The 24,364-nt window shown below is 44.4% G+C and overlaps 1 protein-coding gene across 2 annotated transcripts in view; it reads left to right on the top strand.

Moving 5' to 3' along the window:
- DHRSX (dehydrogenase/reductase X-linked) overlaps positions 1-24,364 on the top strand; it is a 531,490-nt gene that overhangs the window by 47,342 nt on the left and 459,784 nt on the right. The window contains exon 1 of one of the 2 annotated variants that reach the window (XM_077294697.1): positions 8,444-8,606. The exons of the other annotated variant lie outside the window; for it this stretch is intronic. The gene's annotated coding sequence lies outside the window, so the exon portion shown is untranslated. Of the gene's footprint in view, positions 1-8,443; positions 8,607-24,364 lie in introns of those variants that run through there. 2 annotated transcript variants of the gene reach the window in all.

Genomic DNA, 24,364 nt, shown 5'->3' with positions numbered 1-24,364 from the left:
ACTGTTCCTCACATCCATTTTAAATATAAAATAAAGTGATCGGTACTCTTGTATTTAACCCCTTTCTGTCATTAGACGTACTATTCTGTCCATGTGGGGTGGGCCCTACTTCCCAAGGATGGAATAGTGCTTCATGCCCTTTAATGCGACACTGCGACTTAAGTCGCAGTGATCGCATTAAAATTCCGACGCCATCTTACCTGGAGGAAGATGGTGTCGGCATCCTAGGGCCTGTCTCCGCCCCCCCGGCCTCCCGATCGCTGTGATTGGCTGTTCAATTCTGAACAGCCAATCGCAGCCTTTCCCATTGTTTCAGCCAATCAGATTGGCTGAAACAGTGAGGTCCCAGGCTAGGATCGAGTACCGATGTACTCAATACTGGACCGGTGCCTGGCAACGCCAGGCATCGGTTAAAACCCCCCGGATTAGCGCGATCGGCGATCACATCGATCGCGCCAATCACCGCGCTGTGCCCTGCCTGTAACTTCGTGCTCCGGAGCCTGCCTGCTGTGCCCTGCCCTGATCATATTCCGGAGCCTGAAGCTACCGATTGGCGCGATCGATGTGATCGTCGATCGCGCCAATCACAGGGCACAGCGGCGGTGTTACTGCGCTATGCCCTGCCTGTAACTTTGTGCTCCGGAGCCTGCCTGCTGTGCCCTGCCCTGATCATACTCCGGAGCCTGCAGCTACTGATTGGCGCGATCTATGTGATCATCGGTCGTGCCAATCACAGGGCACAGCAGCGGTGTGACCGCGCTGTGACCTTCCGGTGACCTGCCTATGATCGGAGCTGTGAGCTCCGATCATAGGCTGGTGCCTAGCAACACCGGCATCACCAGGGCCTCCTCTGATTGGTGGGATCGATGTGATCATCGATCCCACTAATCACAGGTCACAGCAGCGGTGTGACCGCTCTGTGACATGTCTCACCTGCCCCTGACCTGTCTGACTGCTCTGCAGGAATCCTCACACTTGGTGAGGATTCCTGCAGAGCGGTCACGCCGAGAGATCCCCTCCTGTGCTGAGACTTGTGATGCCACAGTAGCCTGTGACACCACAAATCTTGCTAAAGAAAGAAGAGAGGCTACAACCGTAAGTGTTGATACCCCGATCCCGGCCCGATCTATCTTCATCCCCCCACCCCAATCCCACAATCCCCCCTTCCCTTTCCCCCTGCACCCCCACCTTGCGCCGTATCCGTGCCCAAATTTAGCAGCCGCCGAGCATTGATTGGTGATGCAGTTCACCGATCAACACTCGTGCTCGCTTTTTTTTCACCCCCTTAGAGCCGCCGAGCGTTGATTGGTGACGCGTCTAATCCGTGCCTTCCCTTTTCTTTTTTTTTTTTCCCCCATCCCTGTGCGCTCACCCAGCCGTCGCGTCTAATCCGTGCCTTCCCCTTTTTTTTTCCCCCGTTCCTGTGCGCTCACCCAGCCGTTGCGTGTAATCCGTGCCTTCCCTTTTTTTTCCCCCCCATCCCTGTGCCCTCACCCAGCCGCTGCGTCTAATCCGTGCCTTCCCTTTTCTTTTTTTTTTTCGCATCACTGTGCGCTCACCCAGCCGCTGCGTCTAATCCGTGCCTTCCCTTTTCTTTTTTTTTTCCCCCATCCCTGTGCGCTCACCCAGCCGCTGCGTCTAATCCGTGCCTTCCCTTTTCTTTTTTTTTCCCCCATCCCTGTGCGCTCACCTAGCCGCTGCGTCTAATTCGTGCCTTCCCTTTTCTTTTTTTTTTTTCCCCCCATCCCTGTGCACTGACCCAGCCGCTGCGTCTAATCCGTGCCTTCCCTTTTTTTTTCCCCCATCCCCATGCGCTCACCCAGTCGCTGCGTCTAATCCGTGCCTTCCCTTTTCTTTTTTTTTTCCCCATTCCTGTGCGCTCACCCTGCCACTGCGTCTAATCTGTGCCTTCCCTTTTTTTTTCTCCCCATCCCCATGCGCTCACCCAGCCGCTGCGTCCAATCCGTGCCTTCCCTTTTTTTTTTCCCCATCCCTGTGCGCTGACCCAGCCGCTGCGTCTAATCCGTGCCCTCCCTTTTTTTTCCCCCATCCCCGTGCGCTCACCCAGCCGCTGCGTCTAATCTGTGCCTTCCCTTTTCTTTTTTTTCACCCATGCCTGTGCGCTCACCCAGCCGCTGCGTCTAATCCGTGCCTTCCCTTTTTTTTTTTCCCCATCCCTGTGCGCTCACCCAGTCGCTGCGTCTAATCCGTGCCTTCCCTTTTCTTTTTTTTTTTTCACATCCCTATTCGCACACCCAGCAGCCGCCGAACTCTGATAAGTGACACAGTTCACTTATCAGAGCTCTCGTGCGTGCCGTTTTTTTCACATCCCCGTTCGCAAACCCAGCAGCCGCCGAACTTTGATAAGTGACGCGGTTCACTTATCAGAGCTAAGGCCTGCTGTTTTAGACTTTTCCTTTCACAGGTATTTTTTTCTCCCCATTTGCTTTTTTTTTTCCTTTGTCTTTTTCTTTTCAGAATAGTTTGCACCAAACACTATTCCCCCCACACGTACACATAGTTACCAATAAAGTACACCCAAGCATCATACTCACAAAAAAAAAGTCCCGCTTGTCCCGTTCGTCCCAACAGCTCTATTCAGTGGAGGAGGCATATTCTTTCCTTGCCTCCGACACTGATAGCGAGGGAGAGGATCCCACTTTTCTTTATTTTTCTGATTCTTCCTTATACTCTTCCCACTCCTCATCTTCCTCCTCTGGCCCTGCGGAACCGCCACGCAGACGTCGCAGGACAGAAGCAGTGCCCATCATTCATGACGATGAAGATGAGGCAGGGTCCACTCCTGAAGATGAACCAGCGTGCCCCTCTTCGGACCCCGTATGGACCTCGCCCCCCGAAAATTACGAGCCACTGATTCCTGATTTTGTGGCAGAATCAGGAATCAGGTTTGACACCACCGGCCTCACAGAAATAGACTTTTTCAAAGTCTTTTTCTCTGAGAATTTTATTAACCTCATGGTGGAGCAAACTAATTTGTATGCTCGTCAATTTTTGGAGCAAAACTCCGGTTCATCATATTCTAACTGGTCTCCTGTAGACGCAGTTGAAATGATGCAGTTTTGGGGCCTGATCCTTCATATGGGGCTCCTGAAGAAGCCAGAAATTTGGCAATATTGGAGCGTTGATATTTTATACAACACTCCAGTGTTCCGAATGGTCATGGTCTGGATGCGTTTTGAGGCCATCTATAAGTTCCTGCATTATTCCGATAATGCACAGTGTCCCACACGAGATGAAGCCAACTTTGACCGTCTGTTCAAAATTCGGCCTGTCATCGAACACTTCAACAAAAAGTTTGGTGAAGTGTACGTGCCCAAAAGGGACATCTGCGTGGATGAGTCCTTGGTTCATTTTAAGGGGCGGCTCAGATTCCGTCAGTACCTGCCCAGCAAAACGGCCAGGTACGGAATAAAACTCTACAAGCTGTGTGAGAGTACCTCAGGGTACACCTACAGCTTTAGAGTCTACGAAGGGAAGGACAGCAGGATTGAACCCCCTGAGTGTCCCCTTGTCCTGGGAGTGAGTGGGAAAATGTGTGGGATTTGGTGCACCCACTGCTGGATAAAGGTTATCACCTCTACACTGATAACTTTTATTCCAGCATCCCACTCTACAAATCCCTCTCTGCGCGAGGTACCGCAGCCTGCGGTACTGTCCGCAAAAATCAGAGAGGCCTCCCAAAAACGCTACTTGGGCAGATGCTCAGAAAAGGTGAGAGCAAAGCCCAATGTAGCGGCCACCTGCTGGTGGTCAAGTACAAAGACAAGAGGGATGTCCTTCTCTTGACCACCATACACGGTGATGGCAGCGCCCTCAGCATTGTACGAGATACCTCTACACAGGTCTGCAAACCGGACTGTGTACTGGGGTACAACAAAAACATGGGGGGCGTTGATCTCTCCGATCAACTCCTCCAACCATACAGTGCTTTGAGAAAGGCCAAGGTGTGGTACAAAAAGCTGTCCGTGTACATCGTACAAATGGCAATGCTCAACGCTTTCCTGCTGTCACGATGTGCACGCCACACCGATACGTCGTACCTTCAGTTCCAGGAGGTAGTGGTTAAGGCCCTGATATTTGGCACGAGGGAAGGAGCGGGCCCCAGTACTTCCGGAACTGAAGGTGCTCGTATCGTACCAGGTCAGCATTTCCCGGGGGAGGTCCCGCAAACTGGAAAAAGAGGTAAGTCGCAAAAAAGGTGCCGAGTGTGTTACAAAAGGGGAATATGCAAGGACACCATTTATCAATGCGACACCTGCCCCGTAAAACCTGGCCTGTGTATGAAGGATTGCTTCAAATTGTACCACACCTCCATGCACTACTAATTTACTTTACAGAAAACAGTAGATTAGTTCCAAAAAGGGGGCACATCTATGTAAGTTCATTGGGGGTCTAGTTTACAAAATGTCACTTGTGTTTTTTTTTTTTTACTGTTTAGGCACATCAGGGGCTCTGCATACGGAACATGACGCCTGCAGACCATTCCATCAAAGTCTGCTTTCCAAAACGTCACCACTTCCCTTCCGAGCCCCGACGTGTGCCCAAACAGTATTTTTTCCCACATGTGGGGTATCAGCGTACTCAGCACAAATTGGACAACAACTTTTGGGGTCCAATTTCTCCTGTTACCCTTGGGAAAATTAAAAATTGGGGACTAAAAGATCATTTTTGTAGGAAAAAATAGGATATTTTATTTTCACACCCGGGCGTTATAAATTTAAGTGAAACACTTGGGGGTTCAAAATTCTCACCACTCACCTAGATAAGTTCCCAATTAGGTCTAGTTTCCAATATGGGGTCACTTGTGGGGGATTTCTACTGTTCAGGCACATCAGGGGCTCTGCGAACGGAACATGACGCCCGCGTACCATTCCATCAAAGTCTGCTTTTCACAACGTCACTACTTCCCTTCCGAGCCCCGAAGTGTACCCAAACAGTAGTTTTCTCCCACATGTGGGGTATCAGCGTACTCAGGACAAATTGGACAACAACTTTTGGGGTCCAATTTCTCCTGTTACCCTTGGGAAAATTTAAAAATTGGAGACTAAAAGATAATTTTTGTGGGAAAAATAGGATTTTTAATTTTCACGTCCGGGCATTATAAACTTCTGTGAAGCACTTGGGGGATAAAAGTGCTCAAGACACATCTAGATAAGTTTCTTAGGGGGTCTAGCTTCCAAAATGGGGTCATTTGTGGGGGGTTTCCACTGTTTAGGCACATCAGGGGCTCGCTAAACGCGACATGGCGTCCGATCTCAATTCCAGCTAATTTTATCTTGAAAATGTCAAACAGCGCTCCTTTCCTTCTGAGCCCTGCAATGCGCCCAAACAGTGGTTCCCCCCCACATATGGGGTATCAGCGTACTCAGGACAAATTGGACAACAACTTTTGGGGTCCAATTTCTCCTTTTACCCTTGAGAAAATAAAAAATTGGGGACTAAGCGATCATGTTTGTGGAAAAAATAGGATTTTTTATTTTCACGCCCGGGCGTTATAAACTTCTGTGAAGCACTTGGGGATAAAAGTGCTCACGACACATCTAGATAAGTTCCTTAGGGGGTCTAGTTTCAAAAATGGGGTCACTTGTGGGGGGTTTCCACTGTTTAGGCACATCAGGGGCTCGCCAAACGCGACATGGTGTCCGATCTCAATTCCAGCCAATTTTAGCTTGAAAATGTCAAACGGCGCTCCTTTCTTTCTGAGCCCTGCCATGCGCCCAAACAGTGGTTCCCCCCCACATATGGGGTATCAGCGTACTCAGGACAAATTGGACAACAACTTTTGGGGTCCAGTTTCTCCTTTTACCCTTGAGAAAATAAAAAATTGAGGACTAAACGATCATGTTTGTGGAAAAAATAGGAATTTTTATTTTCACGCCCAGGCGTTATAAACTTCTGTGAAGCACTTGGGAGTTCAAAGTGCTCAACACACACCTAGATAAGTTCCTTAGGGGGTCTAGTTTCAAAAATGGGGTCACTTGTGGGGGGTTTCCACTGTTTAGGCACATCAGGGGCTCGCCAAATGCGACATGGCGTCCGATCTCAATTCCAGACAATTTTAGCTTGAAAATGTCAAACGACGCTCCTTTCCTTCTGAGCCCTGCCGTGCGCCCAAAAAGTGGTTCCCCCTCACATGTGGGGTATCATCGTACTCAGGACAAATTGGACAACAACTTTTTAGGTCCATTTTCTCTTTTTACCCTTGGAAAATTAAAATTATTGCTGAAAGATCATTTTTGTGACTAAAAAATAAAATGTTCATTTTTTCCTTCCATGTTGCTTCTGCTGCTGTGAAACACCTGAAGGGTTAATAAACTTCTTGAATGTGGTTTTGAGCACCTTGATGGGTGCAGTTTTCAGAATGGTGTCACTTTTGGGTATTTTCTGCCACATAGACCCCTCAAAATGACTTCAAATGTGAGGTGGTCCCTAAAAAAAATGGTTTTGTAAATTTTGTTGTAAAAATGAGAAACTGCTGGTCAACTTTTAACCCTTATAACTTCCTTGAAAAAAAAAAATTTGTTTCCAAAATTGTGCTGATATAAAGTAGACATGTGGGAAATGTTATTTATTAACTATTTTGTGTCACATAACTCTCTGGTTTAACAGAATAAAAATTAAAAGTTTGAAAATTGCAAAATTTTCTAAATTTTCACCAAATTTCCGTTTTTTTCACAAATAAACGCAAAAAAGTTATATCGAAGAACTTTTACCACTATCATGAAGTACAATATGTCACAAGAAAACAATCTTAGAATCGCCAAGATCCGTTGAAGCGTTTCAGAGTTATAACCTCATAAAGAGACAGTGGTCAGAAATGTAAAAATTGGCCCGGTCATTAACGTGCAAACCACCCTTGGGGGTAAAGGGGTTAATATCACTTTGTTGGAGGCCTTGTATTATGAGCTTGTAAAACAAAACATGACTTATTGCCTCTACTATGGCTCAGTTGATTTCCTAACACCTACAATAGAGCATGATATATAAAAATTCGGTTGCGAGCACTTGAATGTCTTCCTTGTAGGTGAAATAGGATACAAAAATTACAGATATTGCAAGTTGTGCAAAAATTATTTGGTGTATTTCAATGAAGTTGCTGTTTTGTACGTTTCTGCACAGATAATAATAGTTCACTGTGCATCAAAAAATAAAGAAGCTGCCTAGATCAATGGTAAAGCTTAAAAACATTGAATACATCAAAAGAGAGCATAGAAGCACATAACCATAAAATAACAAGATTTTATTGAAACATACGTAAAAGCAATGTAATAAGAAATGTAAAAAGTGGGGATAGAATTATGCAAAAAAGAGACCACCAAAAAGGCAATAAATTGTGATGCTATCAAATTATACATGAATTTTACAATAAATACGTGTGTAAATCATGTGCAAAATTTATTATATTAAGGAAAAAATGCAATTAAAGGAGTCTAAAAAGGGCTTCTTCACCATGTAGTTTACGACCAAGAATAAAAGGAAGGCGGTGTGCACATGAAAATTATCTCAGATGTTTACCAAGATGTATGCATCCTTGGGTAAATAATTCTCAGTAGATGTGAGGAAACTAAGCAATAAGAAGGCTATTCAAAGGATAAATAAGGATAAAGAAGTGTAATCCTTTATACTAGATAAATAAGACCAAGTGGTTCAATAAATACTTAATGTCCTGAATAGTTTAGCAGCCTAAATATGAGGTAGTCCACACATGAAAGTCATTTTAAGCAATATTTAGAGGAAAACATACTGAGTAATTACCTTTGGGTAGTAGCGGCAACCCGACGCGTGTTTCGCGTGTAGCTTCGTCTGAGGGGGAGTGTGTCCTGATATACAGTTGGACTAGTAGTATTTGGAATGGGACAAGATTTTGATAATTTAGTCTTGGTATAATGGATTTGATGCAAAAGTGTCAGAATTAGTGATGAGCGAATATACTCGTTACTCGAGATTTCTCGAGCACGCTCGGGGGTCCTCTAAGTATTTTTTAGTGCTCGGAGTTATAGTTTTTAGCGCCGCAGCTGAATGATTTACAGCTACTAGCCAGCATAAGTACATGTGGGGGTTGCCTGGTTGCTAGGGAATCCCCAGATGTACTTATGCTGGCTAACAGATGTAAATCATTCAGCTGCGGCAAGAAAAACTAAAACTCTGAGCACTAAAAAATACTCGGAGGACACCCGAGCATGCTCGAGAAATCTCGAGTAACGAGTATATTTGCTCATCAGTTGTCAGAATGTGACTGAAGTGTAAACTTTCAGCTTTAAAATAAGGGCTTTTGTGACATAATGACTTGCAAGTTATTACTGCCACCTCAATTATCTAAGGTTCAAAAATAATTCGACAAACTAGCATAATTACAGATATGATACTAACATTGTAAAAAAACAAAAATCATGTTTATTACTATTTATAGATGACTATCAAGTGATTTACTTGAAATCCTGTGTCAAGAGTTCCTCGCTTGGAAGTTTTACCTAAGCCATGTCTGTTGCCACTTAAGAAGTCTACTGCTTTATGGAAGGTCTTGTTTCAATGCACTTTAGTACTTTTCGTTGATCTTCCAGGCCCTTTGTTCCTGCTGAGTTAGGGTAAGTTCACATTTGCGTATATGTGCGCATCGTATCATCTGCATGCACAAACGCATGCAAAAACGCATGCTTACGCAGCGTTTTTTTATCCACATCAGCTTACGCATGACGCTGAAAAAGTGCATGCGTGTGCGTTGTTTATGCGCATGCGTACGGTATTTCCAATGTTTTCCAGTAGCTTTTCGCTGACATCAGACACCCAATGGGCGTGTCTCATGGGATATATATATATATATATATATATATATATATATATATATATATATACATACACACACACACACACCTTATTTTTCGGACTATAAGATGCACCTGATTATAAGACGCACCCCCAAATTTGGTGAAGAAAAAGAGAATTTTTTTTTAATGTTAAATGGGGGTCTGTCTTATAATGCCAATGTCCGTCTTACAAATCATATGTCCCTCATCCTGGTATCTATATAACCCCCATCCTTGTGCTGGCACATGCCCCCCTGGTTACTATATGCCCCCTGTGCTGGCAGGCACATGCCCCCCGGTCACAATATGCCCTCTTGTGCTGGCAGGGACATGCCCACCTGTGCTGCTGGCAGGCACATGCCCCCCAGTCACAATGTGCCCCCCTGTGCTGCTGACAGGTACAGCCCCCCCGGTCACTATATGCCCCCCCAATGCTGCAGGCAGGTACAGGCCCCCCTGGTCACTATATGCCCCCTGTGCTGCTGGCAGACACATGCCCCCCCCTGTGCTGCTGGCAGACACATGCCCCCCTGTGCTGCTGGCAGACACATGCCCCGCTGTGCTCCTGGCAGACACATGCTTCCCCCCCTGTGCTGCTGGCAGACACATGCTTCCCCCCCTGTGCTCCTGGCAGACACATGCCCCCCTGTGCTGCTGGCAGACACATGCTTCCCCCTGTGCTGCTGGCAGGCATATGCCCCCCCCGTGCTGCTGGCAGGCACATGCTCCCCCCTGTGCTGCTGGCAGGCACATGATAAAATAACAAACACTTAACTCACCTTTCCCTGATGGCTCCGTGCTCACAGCTCCTCGGTTGCGCTTCCTGTTTCCCAGGCATCGGATCATGTGACCTGGGCACACAGTGATTTCATCACTGTGCTGTGACGATCACATGATCGGATGTCAGCACAGACACAGGAAGCAACCGAGGAGCTGTGAGCACGGAGCCGTCAGGGGAAGGTGAGTTAAGTGTTTGTTATTTTATCATGTGCCTGCCAGCAGCACGGGGAGGAGCATGTGCCTGCCAGCAGCACAGGAAGGGGGAAGCATGTGCCTGCCAGCAGCACAGGGGGGGCACATAAGTGTGACCGGGGGCCATAACCATGATGGGAGTGGGGGGGAGATGCAGGCACATGTAATATTCACTGCTCTCCTGTGAATCAACTCGGCACAGGTTCAGCACCGAGGTGATGGACAGCAGGTGCAGTGAATATTACATGAGGCTAATGAGCAGGAGCACAGAACCTCCTGCTGTCTCAGCAGCCCGCAGGCAGCCCCCCCGCCCAGCTCCCTGACACCACTCCAGTGCCGCCCCCCTCCACAGCACAGCACACAGATTCGGATTATAAGACGCACCCCCCACTTCCCCAAAAAATTTTGGGGAACAAAAGTGCGTCTTATAGTCCGAAAAATACGGTATATATATATATATATATATATATATATATATATATATATATATATATATATATATATAGACACACTGCACTGATGAAACCATAGTCTTTGGCTGCTTTATCAACTTGCAAGGTGTATCTTGACATGGACAGCTTCTATGAAGACTGGATTTACAATTGAAATTGGCTACTGCCTTTGCTTGTCAAAAACAAAGAAGAAGAGAAAGACGGAGTCGATATTGGCAACACCCCATCCTTGAACTCAGAGAGAGCTGTGGAGCATACCACTCCTTGTACACAGAGCTGCGGCAAAACCCTCAGAAGTTTTTAGAGTACACAGCTTTTATGACTTGTATCATGTCCAAGGATCAATCGCCAAGCAGGACACACAGCTGTGTCAAGCAATTCCTGCTGAGGAACAGCTGTTGGTCACCCTGAGGTACGTAATTTTGAAAACAAACACCTGTCATTAGTATTATTGTAATAAAAGCCATGTACTGTTTTTTTTCCCCTTTTTTTCTAAAAGCCATTTTTTTTTTTTTTCAAAAGCTATGTAGTGACTTATTTTTCTCATTTTCTGTTTTACAGATTCTTGGCTACTGGAGAGATATTATCATCCCTCCAATTTCAATTCATCATTCGAGTCTCCACACTGTCTGGGATTATTGGAGACACCAGCCGTGCTTTAGGTGAAGTTCTGCGTCCAGAATTCCTCCCACAACCCACAACTGAAATCTGGTTGAAAAATGCAGCCAAATTCCAGGAAATGGGTAATTTTCCTAACTGCTTGTGGGCTATGGACAGAAAACACATTAGGATTATAAAACCTTCTGGTAGTGGAAGTAAGTACTTCAATTATAAAAAATACTATTCCATTGTTCTAATGGCGATTGCCGATGCTCAGTGTAGATTTGTCGCCGTAGACATTGGGTCATTTTAACGAGGAAATATTTCACAAACTTTCAAAAACTCGGACATGGGCCAACGATTATACGGTAATGATTTTAATTTCCCACAGCCACAGCCTTTTCCCAACACTGAAGGACCACCAATGCCATTTGTTGTGGTTGGGGATGAGGCCTTCCAAATGTGTGCCAGCTTCCTTAAACCGTATTCAAGTCAGGACTTAAATCACACACAAAAAAATTTACAACTTCTTTGGATTGCTGGTATGTAAATGGCGCATTTTGGCAATATCTATTAATCTAAAAATTGAGACTATTGATGAGGTTGTGAAAGCATGTGTTCTACATAACTACATCATGCCAAAAGAGCGGCCCAAGTTAGAAACTGAGGAACCTGTAAAAATTGCATGATTACCAAAGTCACTCTCTGAGGACTACTGTGGAAGTTGCCCAGATTAGAGATAAGTTTGCTGATTCCTTTGTGTCTGAAAATGGACGTGTGGAATGGCAAGACACAATGGTTTAAGCAACTAAGTAAAATTTACCTGTGAGTGTAAAATCCATCTGTAATTTTCAAGTGTACATGTCTGTAATTTTAAAGTGTACATGTTATGTTAAAATGTACATGTAATTTTCAAATGTACCTGTTATATTAAAATTTACCTGTTCTATTTAAATGTACCTGTCCTGTTATATTCAAATGTGTTTCATTAAAACTTACAAGTTTCCTGAAAAAAAAAATAGACACATGTATGTTTTTTGTGGCGGCGCAACAATCAAAGAAAACACAAGATATTTTTGAAAAACAAAGTACAAATTTTATTAACAATAATTACAAAAAAAAGTGTGGTAAGGTTCGGCGTGGTGATTGGGTTTAGGGTCTGGGTGTATCAGAGGGTGAAATGGGATGGACCTTGGGGTTGTGGAGCTGTGAGGATTGGGTTCTAGTTGAGGAAGGGGTTACAGGGGAAGGGGAAACAAATTGAAGGATAGGATCAGGGATGGGAGTGGACACATTGGGGAAGCAAGATAGGGAAACATTTGTAGGTGGAGGTGGTGGGTCCAATTTTGGGAGGGATTTCTGTCTCTGGGTCTTCGTCCTGGTCTTAAGATGATGTGTTTTTGTCCTCTTTTTTGTTTGCCCAGTGGGAGTGGTTGCCTCTGTTGAAGTTATTGGCCATGGTGCTGGAGTGGGCAGGAGTGCTGTACTCGGGAGCGTGGCGGATCGGTGAACTGGAGGTGGTGGTGAGTGGGATAGTTCGGTGCTGTGGAAGTTGGAAAGATGATTGGCTGCTGGTAATATCCTCCGGCCTGGGGATGGAAGCTTTAACCCCTTCACCCCCAAGGGTGGTTTGCACGTTAATGACCAGCCAATTTTTACAATTCTGACCACTGTCCCTTTATGAGGTTATAACTCTGGAACGCTTCAACGGATCTTGGCGATTCTGACATTGTTTTCTCGTGACATATTGTACTTCATGATAGTGATAAAATTTATTCGATATAATTTGCGTTTATTTGTGAAAAAAACGAATATTTGGCGAAAATTTTGAAAATTTCGCAATTTTCCAACTTTGAATTTTTATGCCCTTAAATCACAGACATATGTCACGCAAAATACTTAATAAGTAACATTTCCCACATGTCTACTTTACATCAGCACAATTTTGGAACCAAAATTTTTTTTTGTGACGGAGTTATAAGGGTTAAAAGTTGACCAGCAATTTCTCATTTTTACAACACCATTTTTTTTTTTAGGGACCACATCTCATTTGAAGTCATTTTGAGGGGTCTATATGATAGAAAATACCCAAGTGTGACACCATTCTAAAAACTGCACCCCTCAAGGTACTCAAAACCACTTTCAAGAAGTTTATTAACCCTTCAGGTGTTTCACAGAAATTTTTGGAATGTTTAAATAAAAATGAACATTTAACTTTTTTTCACAAAAAAATTATTTCAGCTCCAATTTGTTTTATTTTACCAAGGGTAACAGGAGAAAATAGACCCCAAAATTTGTTGTACAATTTGTCCTGAGTACGCTGATACCCCATATGTGGGGGTAAACCACTGTTTGGGCGCATGGCAGAGCTCGGAAGGAAAGGAGCGCCATTTGACTTTTCAATGCAAAATTGACCGGAATTGAGATGGGACGCCATGTTGCATTTGGAGAGCCCCTGATGTGCCTAAACATTGAAACCCCCCACAAGTGACACCATTTTGGAAAGTAGACCCCCTAAGGATCTTATCTAGATGTGTGGTGAGCACTTTGACCCAACAAGTGCTTCACAGAAGTTTATAATGCAGAGCCGTAAAAATAAAAAATCATATTTTTTCACAAAAATGATCTTTTCACCCCCAATTTTTTTTTTCCCAAGGGTAAGAGAAGAAATTGGACACCAAAAATTGTTGTGCAATTTGTCCTGAGTACGCTGATACCCCATATGTGGGTGTAAACCATTGTTTGGGCGCAGGGCAGAGCTCGGAAGGGAAGGAGCGCCATTTGACTTTTCAATGCAAAATTGACTGGAATTGAGATGGGACGCCATGTTGCGTTTGGAGAGCCCCTGATGTGCCTAAACATTGAAACCCCCCACAAGTTACACCATTTTGGAAAGTAGACCCCTTAAGGAACTTATCTAGATGTGTGGTGAGCACTTTGACCCAACAAGTGCTTCACAGAAGTTTATAATGCAGAGCCGTAAAAATAAAAAATCATATTTTTTCACAAAAATGATCTTTTTGCCCCCATTTTTTTATTTCCCCAAGGGTAAGAGAAGAAATTAGACCACAAAAGTTGTTGTGCAATTTGTCCTGAGTACGACGATACCCCATATGTGGGGGTAAACCACTGTTTGGGCGCATAGCAGAGCTCGGAAGGGAAGGAGCGCTATTTTACTTTTCAATGCAAAATTGACTGGAATTAAGATGGGATGCCATGTTGCGTTTGGAAAGCCCCTGATGTGCCTAAACATTAAAAACCCCCACAAGTGACACCATTTTGGAAAGTAGACCCCCCAAGGAACTTATCTAAATGTGTTGTGAGAACTTTGAACCCCCAAGTGTTTCACTACAGTTTATAACGCAGAGCCGTGAAAATAAAAATTCTTTTTTTTTCACAGAAATGATTTTTTAGCCCCCAGTTTTGTATTTTCACAAGGGTATCAGGATAAATTGGACCCCAAAAGTTGTTGTCCAATTTGTCCTGAGTACGCTGATACCCCATATGTGGGGGGGAACCACTGTTTGGGCGCATGACAGAGCTCGGAAGGGAAGGAGCGCCATTTGGAATGCAGACTTAAATGGATTGGTCTGCAGGCGTCACGTTGCATTTGCAGAGCCCCTGATGTACCCAAACAGTACAAACCCCCCACAAGTGACCCCATATTGGAAACTATACCCCCAAGGAGCTTATCTAGATGTGTTGTGAGAACTTTGAACCCCAAGTGTTTCACTACAGTTTACAATGCAGAGCCGTGAAAATAAAAAATCTTTTTTTTTCCCACAAAACTTATTTTTTGGCCCCCAGTTTTGTATTTTCCCAAGGGTAGCAGGAGAAATTGGACCCCAAAAGATGATGTCCAATTTGTCCTGAGTACGCTGATACCCCATATGTTGGGGTAAACCCCTGTTTGGGCACACGGGAGAGCTTTGAAGGGAAGGAGCACTGTTTTCCTTTTTCAACGCAGAATTGGCTGGAATTCAGATCGGATGCCATGTCCCGTTTGGAGAGCCCCTGATGTGCCTAAACAGTGGAAACCCCCCAATTATAACTGAAACCCTAATCCAAACACACCCCTTACCCTAATCCCAACAGTAACCCTAACCACTCCTCTAACCCAGACACACCAACCCTATTCCCAACCATAAATGTAATCCAAACCCTAACCCTATCTTTAGCCCCAACCCTAACTGTAGCCCCAACCCTAGCCCCAACCCTAGCCCTAACCCTAGCAATAACCCTAGCCCTATCACTAGCCCTAACACTAGCCGTAACACTAGCCCTAACCCTAGCCCTAACCCTAACCCTAGCCCTAACTCTAGTCCTACCTCTAGCCCTAACCCTAACCCTAATGGGAAAATGGAAATAAATACATTTTTTAATTTTTTTATTTTTCCCTAACTAAGGGGGTGATGAAGGGGGGTTTGATTTACTTTTATAGCGGGTTTTTTAGCGGATTTTTATGATTGGCAGCCGTCACACACTGAAAGACGCTTTTCATTGCAAAAAATATTTTTTGCATTACCACATTTTGAGAGCTGTAATTTTTCCATATTTGAGTCCACAGAGTCATGTGAGATCTTGTTTTTTGCGGGACGAGTTGACGTTTTTATTGGTTACATTTTCGGACACGTGACATTTTTTGATCGCTTTTTATTCCGATTTTTGTGAGGTAGAGTGATCAAAAACCAGCTATTCATGAATTTCTTTTGGGGGAGGCGTTTATACCGTTCCGCGTTTGGTAAAATTGATAAAGCAGTTTTATTCGTCGGGTCAGTACGATTACAACGATATCTCATTTATATCATTTTTTTTATGTTTTGGCGCTTTTATACGATAAAAACTATTTTATAGAAAAAATAATTATTTTGGTATCGCTTTATTCTCAGGACTATAACTTTTTTTTTTTTTTGCTGATGATGCTGTATGGCGGCTCGTTTTTTGCGGGACAAGATGACGTTTTCAGCGGTACCATGGTTATTTATATCAGTCTTTTTGATCGCGTGTTATTCCACTTTTTGTTCGGCGGTATGATAATAAAGCGTTGTTTTTTGCCTCGTTTTTTTTTTTTTTTCTTACGGTGTTTACTGAAGGGGTTAACTAGTGGGGCAGTTTTATAGGTTGGGTCGTTACGGACGCGGCGATACTAAATATGTGTACTTTTATTGTTTTTTTTAATTTTATTTAGCTAAAGAAATGTATTTATGGGAATAATATATATATATTTTTTTCTTTATTTAGGATATTTTTTTTATTTTTTTTTTACACACATGTGGGGAATTTTTTTTTTACTTTTTTACTTTGTCCCAGGGGGGGACATCACAGATCATTGATCTGACAGAGTGCACAGCACTCTGTCAGATCGACGATCTGCTGTGCAGGGCTGCAGGCTTACCAAGTGTCTGCCCTGAGCAGACACTCGGTAAGCCACCTCCCTCCCTGCAGGACCCGGATGCCGCTGCCATCTTGGATCCGGGACCTGCGGCGAGGAGGGAGGTAGGAGACCCTCGGAGCAACGCGATCACATCGCGTTGCTCCGGGGGTCTCAGGGAAGCCCACAGGGAGCCCCCTCCCTGCGCGATGCTTCCCTATACCGCCGGTACACCGTGATCATGTTTGATCGTGGTGTGCCGGGGGTTAATGTGCCGGGGGCGGTCCGTGACCGCTCCTGGCACATAGTGCCGGATGTCAGCTGCGATAGTCAGCTGACACCCGGCCGCGATCGGCCGCGCTCCCCCCGTGAGCGCGGCCGATCGGCTATGACGTACTATCCCGTCGAGGGTCAGATAGGCCCAGGTCACCTCGACGGGATAGTACGTCTAAGGTCACAGAGGGGTTAAGACTGCTGCTGGGACTGCCGCTGCTGAAATACATATCTGTAAGCAGCCTGGCAGGACTGCATGACGTCCAACTGGAGTTGAGGCATAAGCATAAGGTTTTCCAACACGCTCCGCTCAAAGGCTGAAAAAAAAAATGTTGCCCTGGTCTCTCAAGGTCGGCTTCCACGCGATCAATGTATATGTTGACATCCTGTAAAAGTGTGTTCACATGGGTGAACCCACTCTTCAGTCTATCACCAAGCACCCTAATCCTGTCCTGGAAGACCGAGCTTAAGTGCATAAACTCGGGCATGCCTACCCTTTCCCAGGCCCTCTGCCGCTGACGAGAAGACACAGCAGAGGAATAGGACTGAGAGAGAGGAAAATCCAGATGGACTGGCTGCCTTTTCCCCAGCCTGTGAAGCCTGCCAGCTTGCTCCTTCGCTGGTGGATGGTTCGAACTGTGTCTGTTCGGTGGCTAGTCGATGAGGGGCAGCTTCAACAAAGGATGATCCAAGATGTGTTGTACTGCACCAGGTTCCATGTGGAAAAGAAAAGAAACACATTAGTAAAAAAAAATACATGTTGTGTTGTGCTGCTCCAGGTTCTGTATGGAAAAGAAAATCAAACATTTTAAAAACATAAAAAAAAAAATTATATATACTTACGTTCACGTAGCAAGTGCAGGCCTCAGGAAAGCAAGGTTCTTGTGGTATTTGTATTTTCTTTACCTTGGTGCAGCACCACTTTTAGCCCGATTATCCTCTCTCATGTCCTTGTTGAAGCGGTCCTTCATCGAACGCCAGCAGATTTTGATTTTCTGAAGGGAAAAAAAGGGAAAAATTAATTGTAAAAGAAAACCATTAACATTTTCACTGCCGCTTCAGACCACATTGCAGTACTTACCACTAGGGTTGAGCGAAACGGATCTGACATTTTCAAAAGTCGCCGACTTTCAGCAAAGTCGGGTTTCATGAAACCCGACCCGATCCCACTGTGGGATCGGCCATGCGGTCGGCAATCTTCGCGCCAAAGTCTCGTTTCATATGACGCTTTCCCCGCCATTTTTTCAGCCAATGAAGGAGTGTGGGCAGCGTGATGACATAGGTTCCAGCTTGCTTTGTGCGGCGTCACAGGGGGTAAAACCGCCATCTTAATGTTTGGGATATAGCGATTTGCACAGTGAAACAAACTTTGCAGGGACGGAGGAGAGGGAGAGAGAAAGAGAGAAAAAAAAAAATTGCATTGGGTTTCGTGTTTCGGTCGGCCCCCCCGACTTTTCACAATAATCGGCCGATTTCACATGATCCGACTTTCGAGACAGTCGGGTTTCACGAAACCGGACTCGATCCTGAAAAAGCAGAAGTCGCTCAACCCTACTTACCACAATCATTTCTGGCATGTGGCGTGGCACTGTCCCAATCATCCAGCAGTGATCTTGCCACTTCTTCCCAGAGTCATCGAATTATCTCATTGTCGGAGTGCTGACGGCCACGGGTGTCCCACAACGGTACTCGCTCTTGGACAAGGTTGATGAGTTTCTCATTGTCAATATCTTGATTGGCTTCTTCCCTTTGTGGAACCTACAGATTAAAAAAGTAAAACTGAAAACAAATTCTATTACAACTCTGCTGAAATGAATACTACACTCCGTCTTTCCCCCTGAGACACATGTGCTCGACGACCCTGGGAAACATAATTTTCTTTTGACTGCTCCAGCTCGTCCCCACTGGAAGGTACCTGTAAAGAAAATACATGATTTACTACATGTATAGTATTGCCAGTCAATACATACCAATCAGTAATCAAATGTGATTTACATAGTCAGCATCATGTCCGCCTTCGGAAGCTTCAGTGGAGGACATCTTGTAATAGCTGGCAGCAGTAAAGTGAAACACTAGAGAAAAGAACAGAGAAGAAAAATTAAAGTTGTTAAGAGCCAGTCAGTAGTCCAACAGCATAGCAGTCAGCACAGGCCAGGGACAAATGGCAGCACCAGGAGACAACCACAGCACCAGGAGACAAACGAAGCACAAGCAGAGTCGACCAGTCTACAAGGAACAGAAAAACCAGTGAGAGAGACAGACATTGTCAAAGGTTCTATACTTACATAGCCAGTGTTGTCCTCACCAGGCCAGCGGCACCAGGAGAGACGCCAGCACCAGAGACCAATGGCAGCACCAGTAGAGATGACAGCACAAGAGACAGGTGGCAGCACCAGGACACAACCAGTCTAAAGGAACAGAAAGAAAAATTATGAGAGACACATTTTCAAATGCTCTATACTTACATAGCCAGTGTTGTCCTCACCAGGCCAGCACCAAAAGAGATGGCAGCACCAGGAGACAACCAGTCTTGTGCTTCCGTACAGAGAGTCGAAAAGAGTCTTGAGCTTCAGTGCTGATTCTTGGGCTTCAGTGCTGAGTCTTCTGCTTCTTTGATGAGTCTTCTGCTTCCAGCAAGAGTCTTGAGAGTATTGCACTACTTGTCTTCAGACCCCCTTCTATACATCAGGGATTTTGCAGGTGGTGACATAATTTCCTGGACCTTCTCATTATGAAGTGCGCATGCTTATCGAACGCAGGCGAATGCATGTCCTTGCTCACGCTTGCATTCCCATAGACAGTAAGGCATTGTTCTGATGCACTCCATCCGCATAACTGACCCCTCAAAAAATGCAACATGTTTCGTTTGCCAGAACCTGCCACACACCGATAAACGACGCAGCAGACACATACAAGCACATGTACGTCATGTTAAAGATAGGTAGCCATGACGCATGCGGATTTGTGCGGATGATACACTGCGTACAGAGACAGAAATGTTAAACCACCCTTATCCAGCACATTATTTCTTAGAATGTTCTAAATGGTTGAATTGGCCCTTCTTAAGATGTTTGCTAATTTTCTGATAGTTTGGGGTTTGTTTTTTTTCAGCTAAATGATATGACACCTTTTTGGTCCACATATAAAAAGGTTTCCATGAACAGCTGCCAAACTTAAATTTAACACTCTTCCTCTCTTAAGAGGCTGTTTGCATTCCAAGAGGAGCATTGCATGGCCTATAAGTTTCCTTAGTTTCCTTTCGGAGGAAACATTCCCTTTTAAACCCCCAGTCAGAGACCTCTCACTTAGCCAAATCAGATCTTCTGCTTTGCCCTGAGGAGGGGCAAACACCCCAAAACACGTGTCTGCAAATGGAGTTTCAGGTTTGGCCTCTTATCCTAAGTCATGTGGCTAGGCTCGTTAAGGGATCAATATTAATTTATAGGATTGCTACATCCAATTGGTGGGTTTAGAAATGAAGTCCTTTTCTTTTCTGAAGAGGCAATTTGCACCTTTTATCACCCTAATAAAGGCTACCCTAGATCATAAGCTAATCAGTTAGCTGTCGAATAACTTACGACCTTGTGAGAATGGAGGTATTTTGTAGAACTGCGGTACAAATAAATGAAGCAGCTCACCGTTTGTTTTCTTTGAAATCTATGTGACTTGTCTATTGATGTAAGAAATCATATTGTTACACAGGAGATTAAAGTAATTTAAAAAAAATCAAGACTTTATTGATATCACAACAAAAACAGGGTCTAAACATACTTTAATAATGTGTCAGGTAGGAAGAAAAAACAAATGCTTGAAAAAAATGTATATACCATGGGAAATGGTTAAATATGAACCTTTAAAAAGAAACATAGTCTGGTTGAGTGATGTCCCGTTTGGATGCGGTGTACTTTAGAAGTGCAGCCAATTTATTATCACTGATGTGGAAATTTTAGTGTTGAGGTATATTTATAATGTCTCCTTAATAGCTCATTAACTTCAGATACATCTTGTTCTTGCTCTTGCTCTGTTACTGTACACGTCAACATTTATGTATGAATAGGATCAGCATAAATTATATCTGTAAAATAATTTTGGAAACTAGCAAGCTGTGGCGTCATCTGAATCTCCTATTCCTATAATAGATTATCAGTTCATGGATTTTATTCACACTAAACGGGTTAAGTTAGGTCATCAGGCACCACATTGCTCTATTTGCTCCCCAGTATCTACACTCCAGTCCTCACCTATCGTATAAGATATGAGGGTGCATCCTACAACAGCGATGTTCTGCAGAAGAATTTCATTTTTAAGCAGGCTAAAAACTTCCAATATTACACATGGACAAACTTATAGTGGAGTCAACAGTCCAAGTCTGAGGTTAATCTTGTGGCCTTTTCTTTGCGCCTGACTTCATTACATTATTTCCTCTTTAAATAGTACTACTAAACCTCTGGAGGTGCAGAGAGGTCCACTGCAATTTCAGTTAAAACGTATTAAAAGTTAAAATTTAAAATAATGAAAATATAAAGAGTAAGCCTTCTCAGACCAGTCAAGAGGCTACTCCCAAAAACCAAGAACCCCTTCCCCCCTAATTGTTTTGAAACATCGAGAACGGGGATCGGTCACATCGTCTTAACAAAATCACATTAGAGATGAAAGGTGGCACCCCATGCCCCATAAAATACCTCCCTGTTCAGGTAAGTAATCCCTCTCCAAACCTGAGTACTTCAGAGTCTGCATCGTGTACGTCTCGGACATGTTTTAGAAGTCTGGTGAAACCTTTTCCCGATATGATAGATTTAAGGAACATTTTAAAGTCTAAGGCTAGGTTCACATCGCGTTATTACCATCCGTTTAATGGATCTGTTAAATGGATGCGCTAACGCTGTTGCCCAAAATCTCTTCTTTTCTACAGTCGCACTAACACATGGTACCATTGTTGTGCAATAGAGGTCTATGCACCGCGAATGCATCTGTTCGCTGTGCTTTAGACCTAACGTGCCCGACAACACGGTAGACCGCGTTCGAGGGTGTGTCACAAAGCAACGCATCATCGCTAACGCATGCAGATTTTGACATGCGTTAGGATGCATTACGATAATGTATGGCAATGGGTGCGTTATCGGATCCGTTACATGGCGTAAGTGCCACTTAGTAACGGATCCGTTAAACGGATCGTCCTAACGCAATGTGAACCTAGCCTAACGTAGACGGGTCTGATTGTTTTCCCATTATAATTTAAGGTACAAGGACTAAAAGTTATGTATGCAACAAATTGAGTTTTACTGGAGATGAAATAAGAAACCCGGTGTGTTATTGTTACCATGGAACCGGTGAAATTCCCACTATCTTGGATTTATTCAACCAATTTTTAGATTCCTTTCTTATGCAGTTTCTGACCAATCTAGCTTTTAAATTTAAATGGACAGTGACTGTGAAGGGATAAGTGCACAATGGGGTAATACCTTAATATAGGAGACAGTAAAAACAATAGATTTGCTCACCTTGGGTGGTTGTGTGAAGACACAACCACTAAAGGTTTAGATAGCCAACTGCCCTATGGCTGGGGGAGAGATCCGCCAGAGGGAAATTACCAAAACAAAAAAAAACACACTTTAAAATTGCCGGTGCTGCTGAAATGATGTCTCTTGCTGCGATATTGTTAGAAAGTTCTTTATTGTCCACTGCGTGTTTCAATGCCGTACTGTCATCTTTATCAAGTGTAGAAAAAAACAAACAGTCCTAATCTCTAGTATTAAAATTTTACCATTTGTTAGGTGTTTTTATCTTGAGTTTTGTCTGTTTAGTGGCCAGTGTGAACATGCGCCTACACGCTGCGTTCACACCAACTTGTATTCCAGTTCATCTCTTCAGGTTTTTTGTTTCAGTTTTTCTTGCATTCTGTGCAGATAAAGCAATGGCCTCCCTTTTCTTTGAGCTGGGCATTACATTCATGTAGTTCCCCATGCCTGGGTGTCATTTAGCTGGGACTCGGTCTCTCTCGGCCCTTATTCACATGCACATCACTTAACAAATGATAAGGTTTTAATACTAGAGGTTAGGACTGTCCCGAGTATGGTCACCGTGATATGATGGGAAGGCTATTATATTTTCATGCACTATTGCTGTGTATCTATTTACTGCAGGGTATTTGCTGATTGTTTTTATCTTAGGTTTTGTCTGTTTAGTGGCCAGTGTGAACATGCACCTACACGCTGCATGCACACCAACTTATATTCCAGGTCATCTCTCCAGGTTTTTTACTCTTCAGAAAGATGCTTAGCAAGCTTTGTATGGAATTATAAAGTTTGTTATTCAGACTGATTAATTTTACGTTTTGCAATAATCACATATAAGATAAAGTATGAAATTATTTCGAGATATTCAAGTAAATTACTATTTCTACCAGCCAGCTGTATAACTTTCTGCTTGCTGCTACAAAGAAATCAAACTTAATTTTATAAGACAAACCTTTTATAATGCCTTGCTGGCTGCACATGACAAGAGCATTTTTTTTAAAACATTTTTCTCAATCTAATCTTATTAAAAGGAACCTGTCATGTCCCCCATGCCCTCCAACCACCAGCATCAGACTATTTGTTGCTAATACCCTGCCTAACCAGCCCTGTATAGTGTTTAACATCTCGACCAATGTTTAAAAAAGGCTTTATAAACTTTATACTTCATATTCTTTGACTAGTTGATGTTGTTTTCCCCAGACTAGTCTTGTCCCTCACAGCATGTTATCACCCACCTGTGGGCAAGATAACCTGATTGGCAAGAGCCAGTGTCATTGCCAGCTCTCTGCTAATCTCGCTCATGTGCTCAACTTTCTGTACCTTCGTCATTGCGCCTCTAACGCCGAGTGTACGGTTCCCGGCTTCAGAGGCGCATGTCAGGAGGTGAGGAAGACACGAGTGTTGCAGGGAGCTGGCGAGCGATGTTATCATGCCCACAGGGTCGGCATAATAACATACTATGAAGGGCAACTAGTCTAGGGAAAACAACAACCCATCAACTAGTCAAAGGTCTAATTAGCATATGAAACGCAAAGTTTATAAAGCCTTTTTGTCAACTTGTGTTGAGGTGTTAAACACTATAGAGGGCTGGTTTGACAGGGTATTGGCAACAAATAGTCTAATGTTGGAGGGTGTCAGAACTTCCGAACCCCTAGAGTGGACCCACAGTACTGCGACAACGAACCTCCCAAGGGCGAGCTAACCAGATGGACCACCCCCTATACAGGGAGCGTTAGGGGCAGGCCCGAGGGAGACTATTGCCGCGGAAGCTGATACCGGGGAACAGGAAGCAGGAGACGAAGGACGCGGAAGTGGCTAAGATGGAGACACAGGACTGAGTGACAGTGACTGAAACACAGTGGACTGGATATGATGGACGACCAGGACAGACAGGGAATGGCGGAGACACAGGACAGACTAGATAAGGCGGACAACCAGGACAGACAGGGAAAGGCGGAGAGACAGGACGGACTGGATAAGGCGGACAACCAGGACGGAGAGGATAAGGCGGACGCCCAGGACTGACAGGGAATGGCGGAGACACAGGACGGAGCAAGGTACGGAGGACCTGGGTCAAATGCGGACAAATGACAAACAGGCAAAGAGCAGAGGAAGGAGTCACCTTATATACAAGAGGTGCTGAAGGACTTCCGAGTCAGAGTCCTCCCAGGATCATAGAGAAAGGGTATGGAGCGCCTGTAGGTCAGGAAAGAGAGGTGCGTGTGCGCAGAGAGGTGCTGGAGTGAGGAGTGCGCATGCGCACCCGCCGAGAACCAGGAAGAGGATGTGTGCTGGCAGGAGGAGCTCGCCGCCGTGGGTGAGAAGAAGCGGAGAAGACGGCGGCGGACCCGGCAG

Source organism: Ranitomeya variabilis, chromosome 3 (assembly GCF_051348905.1).
Source record: "Ranitomeya variabilis isolate aRanVar5 chromosome 3, aRanVar5.hap1, whole genome shotgun sequence".
NCBI lineage: Eukaryota > Metazoa > Chordata > Amphibia > Anura > Dendrobatidae > Ranitomeya > Ranitomeya variabilis.
Note: the sequence above shows the minus strand (reverse complement) of the source record. Positions and strands in the feature narration are given on the sequence as shown.